The 16,129-nt window shown below is 54.4% G+C and overlaps 1 pseudogene; it reads left to right on the top strand.

The window, feature by feature from the left end:
• The first annotated feature begins 4,035 nt into the window (after nt 1–4,035).
• Nucleotides 4,036–5,187, top strand: LOC129147774 (60S ribosomal protein L32-like; annotated as a pseudogene).
• The last annotated feature ends 10,942 nt before the right edge of the window (nt 5,188–16,129 follow it).

Here is a 16,129-nt window from a genome sequence, read left to right as displayed (position 1 = left end):
TCCTCCCTCACCTCCTTCCCTACCTCCTCCCTCACCTCCTCCCTCACCTCCTCCCTCACCTCCTTCCCTACCTCCTCCCTCACTCCTCCCTCCTTCCTCCTCCTCCCTCACCTCCTTCCCTACCTCCTCCCTCACCTCCTCCCTCACCTCCTTCCTCACCTCCTTCCCTCCCTCCTCCCTCACTCCTCTCTCACCTCCTCCCTCACCTCCTCCCTCACCTCCTTCCCTACTTCCTTCCTCACCTCCTCCCTCACCTCCTTCCCTACCTCCTCCCTCACCTCCTTCCCTACCTCCTCCCTCACCTCCTCCCTCACCTCCTTCCCTACTTCCTTCCTCACCTCCTCCCTCACCTCCTTCCCTACCTCCTCCCTCACCTCCTTCCCTACTTCCTTCCCTACCTCCTCCCTCACCTCCTCCCTCACCTCCTTCCCTACTTCCTCCCTCACCTCCTCCCTCACCTCCTCCCTCACCTCCTGGCAGCCCACGGGTCTGCGTCCATCTTTTGTTCAGCAGCGCAACCAAGATGAGAGTGTAAGCAGATTCTGTGCAAATCCTCCTGAGAAAGCACAACCCACCTCCACCAGCCCAGCCAGCCAAAGACCCAGACCTTCCGGAACCTCCATCTCGGGACAGTCATGGGACGCCCCCGGCGGGAGCTACTGGCCCGCGTTCCAGCGCCTTTGCGTGAAGGCCTTGGGCCTTGAAGAGCCACTGGGATATTATTTTCTTTGTCAGGACAGAGAGTTCCTGGTTCTTTCTATAAATGGCCAGCCCCACTGCGGAGGTGACAATTCCAGCCCCTGGGCAGCCCACCAGGTGGGAAACGGGAAAGAAGCAGCTGTGGCTTTAAGGCTGTGCTACAACGGCTCCCGGGGCTTTCCGGTGGGGGCCTGAGCTCAGCTCAGAGAAACACGGCTGCTTCCCTGTGGCTTTGCCTGCGTGAATCTTAGGTAACTGGTTGGAAAGAAGAGGCTCTCGGGTTCAGCCATGGCTTTTGAGCCAGGATTTTTTTTGAATGCATAGGAATACCGTGGAGAAGGAGGGCACCTGATGTCACCTATGTAAGAACTGGTGCTCAGAAAAACCTAGGAATTGTGCCAAGCCGCATGGTTGGAAAGGGCAGGGCCATGGCTGGGGCTGGGTCTCCTAGTTCACATAGAGCAAGGTGGCTTGTCTGGCCACCCATGAACTGATTCAAGTATTTTCCAACCAAGGTCTGTTCTTTGGGCAAATATGGTTTGTTGCTATTTTAAAATACAATAATACCAAGCACACCGATTGCATGTATTCTGTGCTGGGCACTGACCTGAGACCTTCACCAGCAGTCATTCATTTATTCATAGCCACAATGTACGAGGCAGCTTCAGGCATTATCCGAGTATTAGATCCGAGGAAACCGAGGCACGGAAAGGCTAACTGACTTGCTTGAAACCACACAGGGATGTCTGAGCTGGGATTTACACTTGGGCATTTGCTTCTGGAATCGATGTACTCACTCACTGCCCTCTGCTACGGAAAAGAGAAAGGAAACACAAAGAGAGGAGAAGCGGGTTTGGCTCCTGAACAGGATCAAAACCCACAGAATTGAAGGGTGAAAATCCCCTTGGCCTATAGCACCAAAAACTGTTTGGGATGCACTCAGCATCAACCAGAGACAGCAGAGCCTCTAGGTAAAGAGGGAGAGAGGGCGAGGAACCAAGCTCTGCAGACCTACTAGCTAAGTGACCCCGGCTAAGTCTTTAACTGGCCTCAGTTTGCTCACCTGTAAAATGGGGATAGGAAGACCTACGTCATAATGTGGGTGTTAAATGAGTGGAGCTCTTAGAACAGTGCCTTGGCTCTTCTTAAGTGCCGGCAGTGATTACCTTTTGTTATGTCTGTTTTCTGCTCAGCTTGGCGCTCCCACCACACCACCACCACCACCTCCCCTTGGAGTGAATTTGTGGGATAATGCAGCCCCCAGTCAGAGCTTCCCAGGCTGACTTAGTGACATCCATGTGTGGTCCACAGAAGCTTATGATTATGACTATGACTGTTTAAGAAGTCATAAAGGAGTCGCAACTGTATCTGTGGGTAATTTCTCTCATTTCAACACCAAAGCCCTGGGTATGGACGCCCTCAAAGAGAAAACTAACGTGGGCTCCTCCGTATGTTAACACAATGAATTTCAAGGTTCAGGAGCTGGAGACTGAAAGGGCCCATGGAGAGCCCATTTCTCCATATTCATTCACTCATTGATTGATTCATTCATTCATTGATTCATTCAACAAATGTTTCTTGGAGCACCTACTATATGCCAGGCACTATGCTAAGCACTGGCAAACAGTGAGTGGGCAAACAGAACTTTCTAAATGGCCACACACCATCAAACCATGTACCCCCCACACAATCACTGAAGTGCTGTGAAGGAAAATACACGAGGGCCAGGAGAAAGTGTCACGGAGGCTGGGGCCTGGTCCTTCCTAAGGAAGTAGGAGTTAAGCCTGAAAGATGGGAAGGAGGATGGACAGAAGAGAACATCAGTCCGGGCTGCAGGAAGGCTTGGGGCGGAGAGAGGGCTGGGTCTGGGGAATTGAAACGAAGCAAGTGTTAGTGAGTGAGTGAGCAGGTCAGGATAGGTGGCTACAGACGTGAACCAGATCGGCTTATGAGAGGCCTGGGAGGACAAATATTCTTGGAACAACAGAAAGTTATTACAGGTTTTCAACACATGACATGCTAAGATTTGAATTTCAGAAACCTCACCCTGGCTACTATATGGACGACCCATAGGAAGAGTGGAAACCTAGTGAAGGACAGTGGGGGCTTGGATTAGAGTGCTGGCAATGGAAGTGAGCTGCTTTTATAAAATCAGTAGGACTTGGTGATACACGGGACACATGAGTAAGGAGGTAGGGTAAAGGATGCCCCCTGAGTTTCTGGTACGTGCATCTTGGAATGTGGTGGACTCTTTCACTCAGGACAGTGACAGGAACAAGGTGTAGTTTCTCAGCTTCCCGTCTCCTGAAAATGTTTTGCTGTTTCTCCAGCAGTCATCAGATGAGATGCAGCCAAAACCACATCAACTTGCGTTTTCATAGTCTCTGTGCTTTATTTAAACTGTCACAATATGGAGAGAGTTACTATGCTTCAGCATGGGAGCAGTGAGTCAGGACTGGGTCAGGACTATATTACAGAGGCCAGTAGGTCTTTTTATTTGGAAAGTCAGACTTCCACTTGGACAGCTGACACTAAAACACCCTGTTTTAAGCTCTCCACATCAGAAAGAAAACCTTGTGCTTTTCCCAAAGCTTCTTTCCTGGCCAGCAGATTTATTATAAGAGACAAGAACGTGCATTATGTTTTTGAATGCTTCCAATAATCCTATGGGAGAGGTACCATTATATGTTTACAAGCCATGGAAACCAAGGCTCAGAGATGATAACTCTCTGGCCCAAGACCAGCCATCCAGTAAGCAGTAGATAGGGAATTCAAGGACATGGTATTCTCCAGATTCTCTCTCTGCCCTGTGGCCCACGAAGCTGATCTCCATGAGCTCATCCCTCGGCCTCCCTTGGATTTGGCCGACGGGAAGCACCAGCAGGAGATGAGAGGCTGGGAGGAGAGACCTCCAGGGTGTTTATGCTCTGTCCACACTGGGCTTGCTTGGGCAGTGGCTTCATTCTTTGGCCATGACCACAGCTCCTTTGGGTCAACTTCTCTCCGATGCTGCGATGCTGGTAGATTCTCCCCTCTTCCCTGCTCAGGCCAGGGGCTGCCTGGCTGCCTGCTGCAGCTTGTGGGGGTTTCTCAATCCCGTTGCGCTTCCTTCGTTCCATTCCCTCGAGGAGCCCTTCAGGTGCACCGCCCTTTCCCGCTGACCTTGACTAATACAAACGCAGCTTACATGGACTCAGCGCTGCTCATGTCCCCCAACCCCCCGTACCCTGAATGGGCCAAGAGCCTCCTCACCCACACACTCCAGTTTCTCCTTCCAAAGCTGCACTATAGCTCTCCCTCAGGGCTGCCTACGTAGCTGGCCACCATCTCCGCACCATGGCCACCCTCAGACCCTCCGTGAAACCCAAGATCATCAAAAAGAGGACCAAGAAGTTCATCCGGCACCAGTCAGACCAGTATGTCAAAATGAAGCATAACTGGCGGAAACCCAGAGGCACCGACAATGGAATGTGTAGAAGACCCAAGGGCCAGACCTCGATGACCCAGCGTCGGCTGTGGGAGCAACAAGAAAACAAGCACATGCTGCCCAGTGGCCTTTGGAAGCTCCTGGTCCACCGCGCCCAGGAGCTGGACGTGCTGCTGATGTGCATCAAACCTGACTGTGCGGAGATCGCGCCCATTTCCTGAAAGAACCGCAAAACCGCTGTGGAAATAGCCCTGCTGGCCCTCAGGGTCACAATCCAATGCCGGGCTGCGCAGCAAAGAAAAGGAAGAGACGGCTTGTGTGCACATTGGAATTGCGTTAATAAAATCATAATATTCTGTTCAAAAACAACCGCCTTCACTGTATCTGTCAGCTTTCTAAGTCACATCCTCTGTTCTAGGACTGTCTGTCCTCCCACCCGAGTTGCTTCAGTAATGTTCCAATATGCGCCCCTCCTTCGTTCCCTTTGCCTCGGATCCAAGCTGCCCACCCCTGTCTGGTTTACCTTCCTTTCCTATGGCAATCGAAATGTCATCCAGCCACTGAGAAACCTTTAGTAGCATGGGAGAAGGAGCACGGGTTTCAGAGTCAGGCAGACCTGGGTTTCCTCCCTGAACCTCAGTTGTCCTCACCTGAGAAATGGGCGCAGTAATACTTGCCTACCTTGTTGTCGTTTCAAGTGTACTCATGGACCGGCAGCATCAGCATGGTCTGAGAGTGTGTGAGAAATGCAGAATCTCAGCCTCCAGCGCGATACCTGCTAAATCAGAATCCACATTTTCACAAGATTCCCCAGGAAATAGGTGCACACATTTAAGTCCACAACACTTGCTTGGAGAAATAAAATATAAAGTTTCTGGTTCACTATTGACTTAGAGAAAGGTGAGTTCCCTTCCCCTGTCTCTCTTTATGCCCACAGGAAGGTAGAAACGCCACGCCCTCCACCTTTGATCATGATGGACCCCAAGGAGCTAGCCATGAACACGGTGCCTGGCCTTGGCGTGCGTGATCTCCTTTCGTCCTCACAGTGCCCGCTGCCGTAGCAACCATGTTACAGCCTGGCCGGTGTGGCTCCGTGTTTGAGCCTCAAACTATGAACCAGGAGGTCACGGTTTGATTCCTGATCAGGCCACGTGCCTGGGTGGTGGATTCGATCCCCAGTGTGGGGCATCCAGGAGGCAGCCGATCAATGATTCTCTCTCATCACTGATGTTTCTCTCTCTCTCTCCTTCTCCCTTCCTCTCTGAAATCAATAAAAATAAATTTTGGGGGAAAAAAAAAGAAAGAAAGAAACCACGTTACAGATGAGGAAACAGATGCTCAGAGAGGTTCCAAGTTCACCGTGGCCAAGGCAGGCCAGGGGACCAAATCTGACTCCCAGCCCTTGTTCTAACCACTATGCACTCCTCCCTTGTTCACCCGAGCCGCTGCTCTTTGAGATCCTAAGCTGCTTCCCAACAGCTACAGCTGCTCCTGCTCTCATTCACTCGCTCGCTCACCAACCCACGACCTCCCAGGCTGGGGGAGGCCCATCGTGGCGCCGGTTCTGGGAACTCTGGACAAGCACGCCCTCCAAGCCGAGGAGCCGGAACTTGAACAAAGAAACACAAAATGTTACCAACTTGCAAATTTATGGGCAATCTGGCCCCTGGATTTGCATTTTGGGCACAGTGTCCTTTTGTCCAGTCTGCTGGCTGAATCACCCCATTCGGGTCCTCTCATTCACGAGCGAAGCCAGGACAATCCCTGGGACAGTGAGTGTGACACGGGCGCTGACCTTGCTGAAAGGAGCGCCGGTCTCGGCGTCACTGAGAGGAATTCCCAGGAGGCCGAGGACCTGACCACTCCTGGAAGCGCCTTCCTCGGCTGCTCAAATCCCCATCTCTATATGTGGGAGCGCCGGTGTCTCCGCCCACGCACGCTCGGTTCCGTCCAGTGGGGAGGCCTGTCTGTCCAGCGGGGAGGCCTGTCTCCGGGACACCAGCCGTTTCCTGCAGCCGTGGCAGAGGCGGCGTGGGCTCTGACAACGCCATCGCCAGGGGAGGGATGTGGGCCGAGGGCCAGGAGCAGGGAGGAAGCCCCACAGCCCAGCAGCTGCTGGAAATGCCACTGCGGATGCTGCACCGCGAGCGTGACCTTACCGCTGAAGTAGCACCGTGACTTCACGTTCACTCTACAGAACTATAAGCATGGTTATTTGTTCCTCATGAAAGTAATATAACTACCCTAAGGAACAAAAAGCAAGAACACACACACACTCACACATTGTGTCGGGGTCCCTCAGGCCACCCCCAAATTCAGAGATTCGCTATAAAGACCCATGTGCACTCATGGCTAAGCTTTATTTCAGCAGCAGTCAGATCACACGCAGCCAGACCGTGAGGGGAACACCCAGAGGTGAAGTGTTAGCAGCGGAGGGTCACGTCCCTCCACGAGGGCATGCTGAAGCCCTAACCCACAACCTGATGGCACTGGGAGTTGGGGGGGCCTTTGGATGAGGCCAGGAGGGCAGGGCTCCCGCGACGAGATGAGTGTCCTCTGAGGAGAGACGACAGCTCCCGTCTCCCCTCCACGTGAGCACCCAGGGAGAAGGTGGCCCCCTACATGCCCGGAAGAAGGCCCACCAGGAACCAAACCTGCTGGTACCTTGATCCTGTGCCTCCAGCCTCCAGAATGTCTGTTGTTTAATCCTCTCCGTCTATGGCGTTGCCTCCTCGCAGCCCCAGCGGACGGGACCTGGAGTCTAGAGGAGCCCACGCGCAGGCTTCCTCCGCGCCCTCTCCCATGAGCGGCGACCCAGAGCGCGCTCTTCCCACAGCGACAGGAGCCGCGTTCCTGCCCAGGGAGCCCACTGCAGACTCAGAGCCAGGGTTTACTGGGCCTGGTCACCTAGGCACCCGTCTGCCTGGCACAGACCAGGACTCCAGATTTCCACAAAGAAAACAGGTGTGCAGCATGAACCACAGGTGTGCGAACAGATTCGGCACAGTAATAAAGCATCCTTATCAGTCAGGAGATGCAGGGAACAGTCATCCACGTTCCCAGACGGCCGGCCAGCCGAGGGCCAGCCTTGTAAGCAGGCTTTCTAAGGAGAGCCTCTCGGATCTGCCCCGTGAACTCTTTCTGTACCAGCACACACACCCGTAACCTTGCCCCTGCCCACACTCCCACGGGTCGCCCTCCTTTCAACCCCAGGCAAGGCTCCGCAATGGATGGCCTCGGAACACCCGGGAAAGAAGTAGTCAGTATCCCCTAGGAACCAGCAAGAAATAACAACAGTAACAATAATTTGCATCACTACATGCTGGGTGGCCAGATTATGATGATCTCTGAACGCATAATAATCTGGCCGCTCAGTGTACTTCTCTTGAGTACCTCATTTATTTGATATCAAAGATGCTATAAATCGTGCACCCGATCAGTTTTCCCCTTTGCACCGGCTGATGGGAAGCTCAGGGCAAATAGGTGGTTGATCCCCAGCAAAAGTCTAGAATACTTTTGGTACCCGTTTGAGACACAAATACACGGAGTGGCCAGATTATTACGCGTTCAGAGATCATCATCATCTGGCCACTCAGTGTAGTGTCCTTACAGCAGCCTAGTGGGGTAGGAAATATTGTTATTCCCATGTTACAGCTGAGAGCAGCTGAGGCTCAGAGAGGTTAGGTGACTCACCAAGGTCACACAGCCCTTCAGCGGAGATGCGGTGACCCCCACCCAGGCCTGCCCTCCCGCTCGCCTGACCTCCTAACCAGTGCGCTAAGGGCAGCACGCCAGCTCGCTTCCTTCCTCCTCCAGCAGGACTCGCCGGGCCATTAGCCAGAAAAACGCAACAGACACAGTGAAACGGGATGTGAAAGAACTTCCATGGTTTCCTTGACATTTAACTCGGTGGATTCCAAAGTATCGTAAGACGGCTCTCAGCAGGAAGTGACTGATGCACGGGCAGGTAGGCTTGGTGTGGTCCTGGTCAGCCAGTCCTCCAACCCGTCACACCCCATCAGCCCCAGCCCGCTGCCTGGGATGGGAGGTGCTCCCCAGGCAGCAGAGACGAGCCAGCGACGGAGCCTCTGTTATAGACACTGCCGACCTCCCCGTCCATTCTAACCCCAACAACTCCGCCGCCATACACAGGTGGGCTCGATCCCGTCCAAGGAGCGAGGCGTGCATGTCTTCCTTTGCTCCCTGGAGGTTGTACGAAGGGTTGGATGGGAATATTGACCTCGTAGTGGAGAATGAGGACAGGATTCAGTTGATTGCACAGTGAATTAAACATAACAATAGACACCAAAGGGCAGAGGTGCAGACATAGTGATGAGAGGTGCCAGTGATGATTGCCAGCCCCTCCCCCCCCAACAACCCCCTTCCCCCCACACACACACACATCCTGTTCTGTGATGAGCCCCTGAGCTGCACTGGGCGAAGAGAAAGTTCTCTCTTTGCTCTGACCTGGTCCAGACCCCCTTTCCTCGCGGTGGTGCGCTTGTGTTAGGCCCTTCGGGTTCTGGGGCTGCACTGCCCTACCCAGGCGCTGCCTCCTGGACACCCCTCTGTCTGCACTTGCCCAGCAGCACGGCCTTTAAAGGAGTTTGCCCCCAGCTCCCACCTCACCCTGGACCCCCTGCTAGACGCCTGCGCTAGGAATGCCTTCCTCTCCCTTTATTTAGCCACCCTGAGCTGTTCCTATCCTCTGAGTCTCCCTGGCCTGTGGCTGCCCCCTGGGATGCAGTTCCAGGAAAAGTTCTGAAATGCCTTTCCTTCGAGCGGGAGGGACACCTTTCCCATCAGCCCGTCTTGCTCCAGGTTCTTTGGCTGCAGGGCCCACAAGCCTAGGGCCGGCTCTGTGGCGGTCCCCCTGTACAGCGGCCCGGGGCCCGGGCTGGGAAGGGGCCCGGGCTTGGTCTCACGCTCTGCTGTCACCACCCTGAAATTCTTAACCATGTTTGACAAGGGGCCCGTGGTCTCCTTTTGCACTGAGCCCCAAACATGATGGCTCCTGCATAAAGAATGTGGGCAGGCACCCCAGGGCCAGGGGCTGGGCCTGGAAAGCCAACGGGATCCCAGGAGGCTTCTCTCTCTGTCTCTCTCTCCGCCCTCCCCTCCTCCCCCCGCCCTCCGCCTTATTCTCTCTCTCTGAGTGAGTCAACGCCCGACGACGCCAGCCCCATCAGAGGTTTCGCCTCCTCTGTTCCAGAATCCGTCCGATGACAATTTCATAGGGCAGAGACGCTGACGGGCCAGCTGGGACCAGGCGTCCAGCGCCGCTTCAGTCAGTTCTGGCTAAGGCACCGGGTCCCTCGGCACCAACCGGCTTCCACGCAGAAGCGGAAAACAGAGTCAGCAGTTGGCACAAACAAGTCTGCCCTGAAAATTCCTGTGAGACCCATTCAACAGCCCCCCTCCCCCGCCCACCCTCCCCCAACTCCGCCCAGCGGCTGTAGCAGCCCGAAGTTCGGTCACTGCGTAACCACCTCCGGCTCACTCTCCCGCGAGCTTGCCTTCTAAGGAGGTCCTCAACATGTAGTTGGTGATGGATGAGTTGACCTTCGACCTCCAGTCCATTTCCAGGGGAGCTATTGATCTGGGGAAACTCATATCGGCTCTCGTCATCTTCTCTCTCCTCCGGTTTAAAAGCAAACCAAGCCAAACAAACAGAACTTCACAAAGAGGCCGGGCGGCCAACAGCGCACACGTCTGTGAAAACGGCCCGTCGGGAGAGAAACTTCACACGCGCACCCGTGCACAAGGCACAATAGAAGGTGCAGCTTCTAAGACGCTGGGAGCAAGCTATACATCTTCGGCCCCTCCAGTCTGACCCGTAGGCACTCAGTGCAAAGCTTTCTCTGGGGGGCGGGTTCTGTGCAGGGCAGATAGCGGGCTCCCCAAAGGAAGCCGATTAGACTCTGGGAAATAAATCTTCTTTGCTTCCTTCCTCTCCGAGATGATTAGGAGGAAAGTGTCCCCGCGGTCCTCACCGGGAACAAAGGCCCTGTGTCCGGCGGGGCACCCCCAGCTGACCTCTCATGCATTATGAATCACGACCTCATGGTCACTTCAGAAAGCCGCCGCGCTCTGAATGGCCACTGCCCGTCCTCGCTGCACACAGCAGGAGCCCCTGGGCCCCTTCAGGCTGCTGTGCCCCCACTTGGCCCTCACCAGCCCAGGGGACTGCCCCCCCCCCCCTCCCGGCCATCAATCCCAGCCAGGCCCTCTGCTGATGCCGCCCTGACCGGTGCCTCGGGCTGCAGGGTCCCTTCTCTGGAAGGCTCCTCACTCCCTCTTGACGGTCCTCCCCTCCCCATCTGAGGGGCCTGGACCTGCAGGGAGGCCCACTACCTAAGCGGGGGGATGAGCACAGGATTTGGGGGCAGACACAGCAGTCCTCAAATCTGCCCGCTTCCCAACTACCACACGGGAGGTTACTTCCAAGCTCCCTGCCCCGTTTCCTTGTCGGCTAAAAGGGGGTGACGACAATAATGCTGATATCATGGGGGTGGCCACGTGAGTGTGGGATAAACTCTAGCCACGCCGGCTCTGTGGGCCCAAGGGGGGGGCTCCAGGAACCAGTGGGTGGAGAGCAGCAGGTGCCCTCGTTATGGCAGGGTAGTAGTCCGTTGTGTAAATGCACCACAGCTCTGTCATCCACTCATGTACTGAAGGGCATTCGGGCTGCTTCCAAATCTTGGTTATTGTACATAACGCTGCAGTGAACACAGGGACGCACATATGGAGGAAAGGGAGCCCGCTGGTGGGAGTGCAGATTGGTGCAGCCACTGTGGAAAGCAGTATGGCGTTACCTCAAAAATTAAAAACGGAAGCTACTAGTAGGCCGTGAGGGCTCAGGGAGAATGCTAAATCCAATCTAGACCGAAGGTTGGAAACGCCGCCCGCAGGCCTGATCTGCCTGCTGACTGTTTTCCTTGGCTTGACTGGTTTCCTTGTTTAAACAAATGCCAATTGTTTTCTGTCACCATAAAAAAAAGGAAGATTTCAGACGACATTTCTCTTCCTCCAAACGCTTGCCTTCTTTGGACCCAGCAATTCCACTCCTGGGCTAGATGCGATAGAGATGTGTTCCTGTAGACCCGGCCGGTGTGCTCAATGGTTAGAGCGTCATCCACGCACCGAAGGGCGGCAGGTTCGATTCCTGGTCAGGGCACATATCAGGTTGCCAATTCCGTCCCAGGTCAGGGTATGTGCATGAGGCAACCGATCAATGTTCCTCCCTCACACTGATGTTTCTCTCCTCTCTCCCCCCTGAGTGATTTATCATTTGTCCCCAAATTGTAAAGTGGAGAGAAAGAAGCTGGACACAAAAGAACACCCTGATCACCCTGTGGGTGAAGTGTTCACATAAACCAGCGAAGCGGATGTCCTGCGTTAGAGGTCAGGACAGTGGTCACCTCCGGAGATGGGGAGGAGAGGTGGGGGCGCGGGGATGTGGGGGACCAGGCATGCTCTGTTTCATGATCTGGTTGCTGACCTGTGTGCTCAGTTTCCAACAATCCATCCAGCCATACACTTTTGATGTGAACATCTTTTTCAGGTATGAATGTTACACATTCATAAAATGACATTTTATTAAAATGACAAAAGTCAGTATGATAAACTCTTCACATTAAAAAAAAAAAAAATCCAGAAGTCCTGTTTTCTCTTGAAAACTCCGAAGCTCCAGAAACGTAAGCCCTCGTGGTCCGGGAAGGCTGGTGCCGGTCTCCTGGGCTGGCTTGGCCCCGGGCACAACCTCCCTTTCTGCCTCCCTCACTTCTGAGCGAGGAAGCTGAGACTCAGAGAGAGGAAGTGGCTCGCGGGGCCCACACGCCCATGTGGGTGGCAGAGTGGTGGCTGGAACTTCTGTTTCAGGCCCTGGGGCCACCACCCCAGCAGGTCGGCTGAGTTCATCTGGGCTGGAAGGGGGAAAGGGCACGCGCGCGGTGAAGCTGACGTCTCATTAGGACTGCGGTGAATGGAGGCAGCAGGTCCTTCCCCTCTGGATTCTAAATCCATTGACTTCTGGGCAGGAGCTGGGTTCAAGCCAGTTGCTCTCGATTTTTCTCTCATGTTTAAAGTAACTGGGACCCACTGAGAAAGGGGTACTGACCCCCTGGCGAGGCCTACGCTGACGGGTGACTTTGCCAAGAGCAGGAGCATTGGGTACCCTCCCTAAGGTCTGGGAGACCTGTGGGCACTGCTGCAGGCAGGTGTCCCCTGGGCATCACAGTGACCGGGAAATGGAAAGTCTCGGGTTCGGCTCCTTCCATGACCTGTCCTGTCATTGCAGCCAGTCCTATGGGGGTGACTGCCCGGAGCAAAGACAGTGGGGGCGTCAAATAGTCACCCCTCCCTCGTGCCTGAAATTCCACCAGGGAAGCGTGCCTCCCATTATCACTGCTCTTCCCCGGAAGGGCACTGCTTCACTATTATCAGTCCCTGGCCCCTCACGTGGAGGAAGGACCTGGGAGCCAGTGCTCCGAGGTGGAGGCCAGATCCTGAGATCTGGGGGCGAGGGAGGACTGGAGGAGGGGGTCCAGGGAAGACACGAGTCCCTCCACACACAGCTACTGAGCACTTTCTGTGCTCCGTGAGGCCCTTGCCCTCCAGAGAGGGCACTGGAGGGACGAAGGGCTATAAGGGAGTGATAGACAAATGCCCTGGGCACACAGGAGAGAGAGCAAATCACACAGGTGGGAAGAAGTGTCAAGAGCGGCTTAGCGCGCTAAGCCTCAGTTTCCTTAGCTGCCAAGAGAGGCGACTATGCGTGGCCACTGAGGAGGGCTGTTGTGAAGCCCGGATGAGAAAGTCAGGGAGAGCACTAAGCATGGTGCCTGCACCCAGTAGGTGCTCAATAAATGCCAGAGGGAGGAGGGGTTATGGCTGCCCCTAGCGCTGGCCCCTGCCTGGTGGCTCCCACGGACAGTCTTACCAGCTATGTATTGTTGGCCCAGACACTGGCAGCTGGCCACACCCCCATCTCTACTTGGTCAATTCAGTCCCCTAGCCTAGAAGCCCCAAGAGAATGGGAACCTCGGTATCTCCCCAATGTATCCCCAGCAGCTAACGCAGTGCCTGCACATGGCTGACACTCAGTATTTGGCTGACACTGAAGGAAGGAAGGAAGGAAGGAAGGAAGGAAGGAAGGAAGGAAGGAAGGAAGGAAGGAAGGAAGGAAGGAAGGAAGGAACCTTCCAAGGCTGGCTCAGATGGCATCTCCTCTCTGATTGCTGCCTCCCCTGGGCTCCTGTACCCCTGTATCCTTCAGACACCCTCATACCCCAGTGGTCTCTCGGCACCAAAAAAGAATGCGTTGGTTCTTTGAGGGCAGGAACAGTGCTTTCTCACCCTCCCAGGGCCTGTCTCTGCGTGTGGGCTCAGAAGGAATACATGAATGAAATGAGTCAACGGCTGATAAAGGCGGTGAAGCAGGGAGGGAATGAGGAGGTGAGTGATTAGATGATAAACCCATGAGTGTTGAGCCTCTGGCTTGTGGCCATCGGGAAGCCTTGCTTCCTGTGTCCTCTCTCCCCTCCCACCATCCGTATCTACTTCTGTAGCCAGATCTCCCTCTGCCTCCCTTACAAGGACATGTGTGATTACATAGGGCCACCTGGATAACCCAGGGCACACACCGCGCCCCCCACCCCCACCCCAGGTCAAGAATCTCAACTGAATCACACTCACAAGTCACTTTGGCCATAGAAAGTCACAGTCACAGGTCCCTATGATTAGGACCTGGACATCGAGGAGGCCATTATTCAACCTACCACAGATCTCCGCCAAATGCCCCAGATTTTGTGTGGACACCTCCTCAGCCTTCAGATTTCAGCCTACACTTCGCCATCCACAGGAATTTGAGGTCAGAGAGTCGCCCTGAGTTTGACTTCTGGGATTCCTCTGACTTCTCTCTTTCTAGCTTCCCTGAGCCTCCGTCAGCAGGTAGTCCATACAATGTAATGTATGCAGTCAATGCCCACAAAACGCCCAGCACATCCCAGGCATATAATCAACCCTGGCTCTGGTCCTGCCTTGACGTTCCCCGTGGGAAACCCACCATTGGGGTCCCTGCAAACGAGCAGAGCCTGAAGCACATGGCCTCCCGCAGACCTCTTCATTCAAGGTCCCCTGGACGGATCTCCCCGTTTCCGGGCACGACACAGGGTGCATTTCTACAGAAATGCTGATGGAAGGGCAGCTTCTGTGACTGTGTATTTTAATACATTCCAGTAAATACACAGCAACGAACACCACGACTGTTCCTCTGCATGTCCCGGCATCACAGGGAACCTGGCCAGTCTCACATCCGTCACCTTTCGGGAAGATGGACCGAATCCCAGGGGACGCTGAGAGCCACAGAAGCAGCGTCCCCCCAGGGCCACACAGCTTGTCTGAGGCAGAACCAGCATGAGAGCCAGGTCCCCACACACCCTGCTCTCTGCCGGGACCTTCTCTCCAGTGATTGCCTTTGGCATTCGGACTTCCCTTAGTTGGTGGGGTTTGTTGACTTTCAAAAGCCTGCTGGGTGAAGGCAACATGATTGCATGTGCAAGAGCACAGGTCTGGGGCCACAGGCCAGTGATACCCCTCTGGCTGGGTGACCTCTGCCCCGTGGGCGGGCCATTCCCAGTGTGGGCTCCTCACCAGCCTGGGGACGCCTCGCTCCGTGCCGACACCTGGCACCCGAAGGCAAAGTGCCCATAAGGTCATAATCACAGGGTTGAAATCAGAAACTCTGAAACCAGAGCCCAGAGCAGGGTTTCAGGATTGGTTTCAGGACTGGGACAGGAGGATACCATGAAAATGGCCTCTGGCATTAGCTTTTTTTTTTTTTTTTAACTGAAATAAAGTGCAAGTCATGAATAATTAAAGAGGTGTTGTGTCCTGTTCTTACGATGGATTTCCAGAGCATTTGGGGGTGTGCTGATGTGAGTTGTCACTACCAGGAGTCCCCAAGAGTCAGTCATCACTCCTGGGGTCCCCAAGAGTGGGTTGTCACTGCCCCAAGGGGGAACATTTATTATAAGCATCTGCAGCCTCTTCCTCCCCACCTGGTACCCTTACCCATCCCCACCCCCTCTTGCCAGGTTTATTAAAGACTAGTAGCCCTGTGCACAAATCTGTGGGCCAGTAGCTTGCCAGTAGCTCGCTGCCGCCCTCCAGTAGCTCTCTGCCCGCTGCCCCACCCTCCTGTAGCTCCCCCCGCCCCTCCTCCCCCCACCCTCCCCTCATAGCTTGCTGCCCTGCCCCCTCCTGTAGCTCTCCGCCACCCGCTTGTAGCTCGCTGCCCCACCCTCCTGCTGACCCATGATCCGGTCGTTACATGGTCAGTTGTACGCTTCATGGCATAATGGCCATTTGCATATTACATCTTTATTATATAGGATTCTTTTTACTTCAGTACAAATAACTACTGAAGTCACCATTTTGGCCTTTGGAAAAATCTACACAGCACATCTCACGAAGCCTAATCTACGCAAGTTGTGGAAAATTTCCCACATACCCTCCCAGGCCTTGTCACACTGCCAATATTTTAGGACAAAGACAGTAGCCCCATTTACTGAGCGCCCATTATGGCCCAGGTGCCCTCCTATGTGCTAGGAATAGAGAAAGGAAAGGAGCAGGACGGTGAAGAAAAGAAAGTTGTCTGAGGGGCAGAGAGGCCTGGAGGCCAGCGCCTTGGGGGCTGCACATCGCCTCTCTAAACCAGACAAACATTGGGTCCCTGCTGCCGGTCACTACTTGAGCCAATTAAGCAGCGACAGGGTTGACATATATGAGCATTTATTCCAATACTTCCAGCAGTACGGGAGAGCAGCAGGTCATCCACAAAAATCTGCTCTGCACCCCACCATAAGTCGGCTGCATGATTAATATTTCTTACCATTCTAGCTGGTTCCCCAACATTCTATTTCTGCCCCTATCACTCCTCCATAAAGAGGGAGGGAAGAAAGGAAGAGGAAAGGAAAAAGAAAGAGAGAGAGAGAAGAAGAA

The sequence above is a fragment of the Eptesicus fuscus genome, chromosome 21, assembly GCF_027574615.1.
Source record: "Eptesicus fuscus isolate TK198812 chromosome 21, DD_ASM_mEF_20220401, whole genome shotgun sequence".
Lineage (NCBI taxonomy): Eukaryota > Metazoa > Chordata > Mammalia > Chiroptera > Vespertilionidae > Eptesicus > Eptesicus fuscus.
This window is presented reverse-complemented; position numbering and strand designations above follow the sequence as displayed.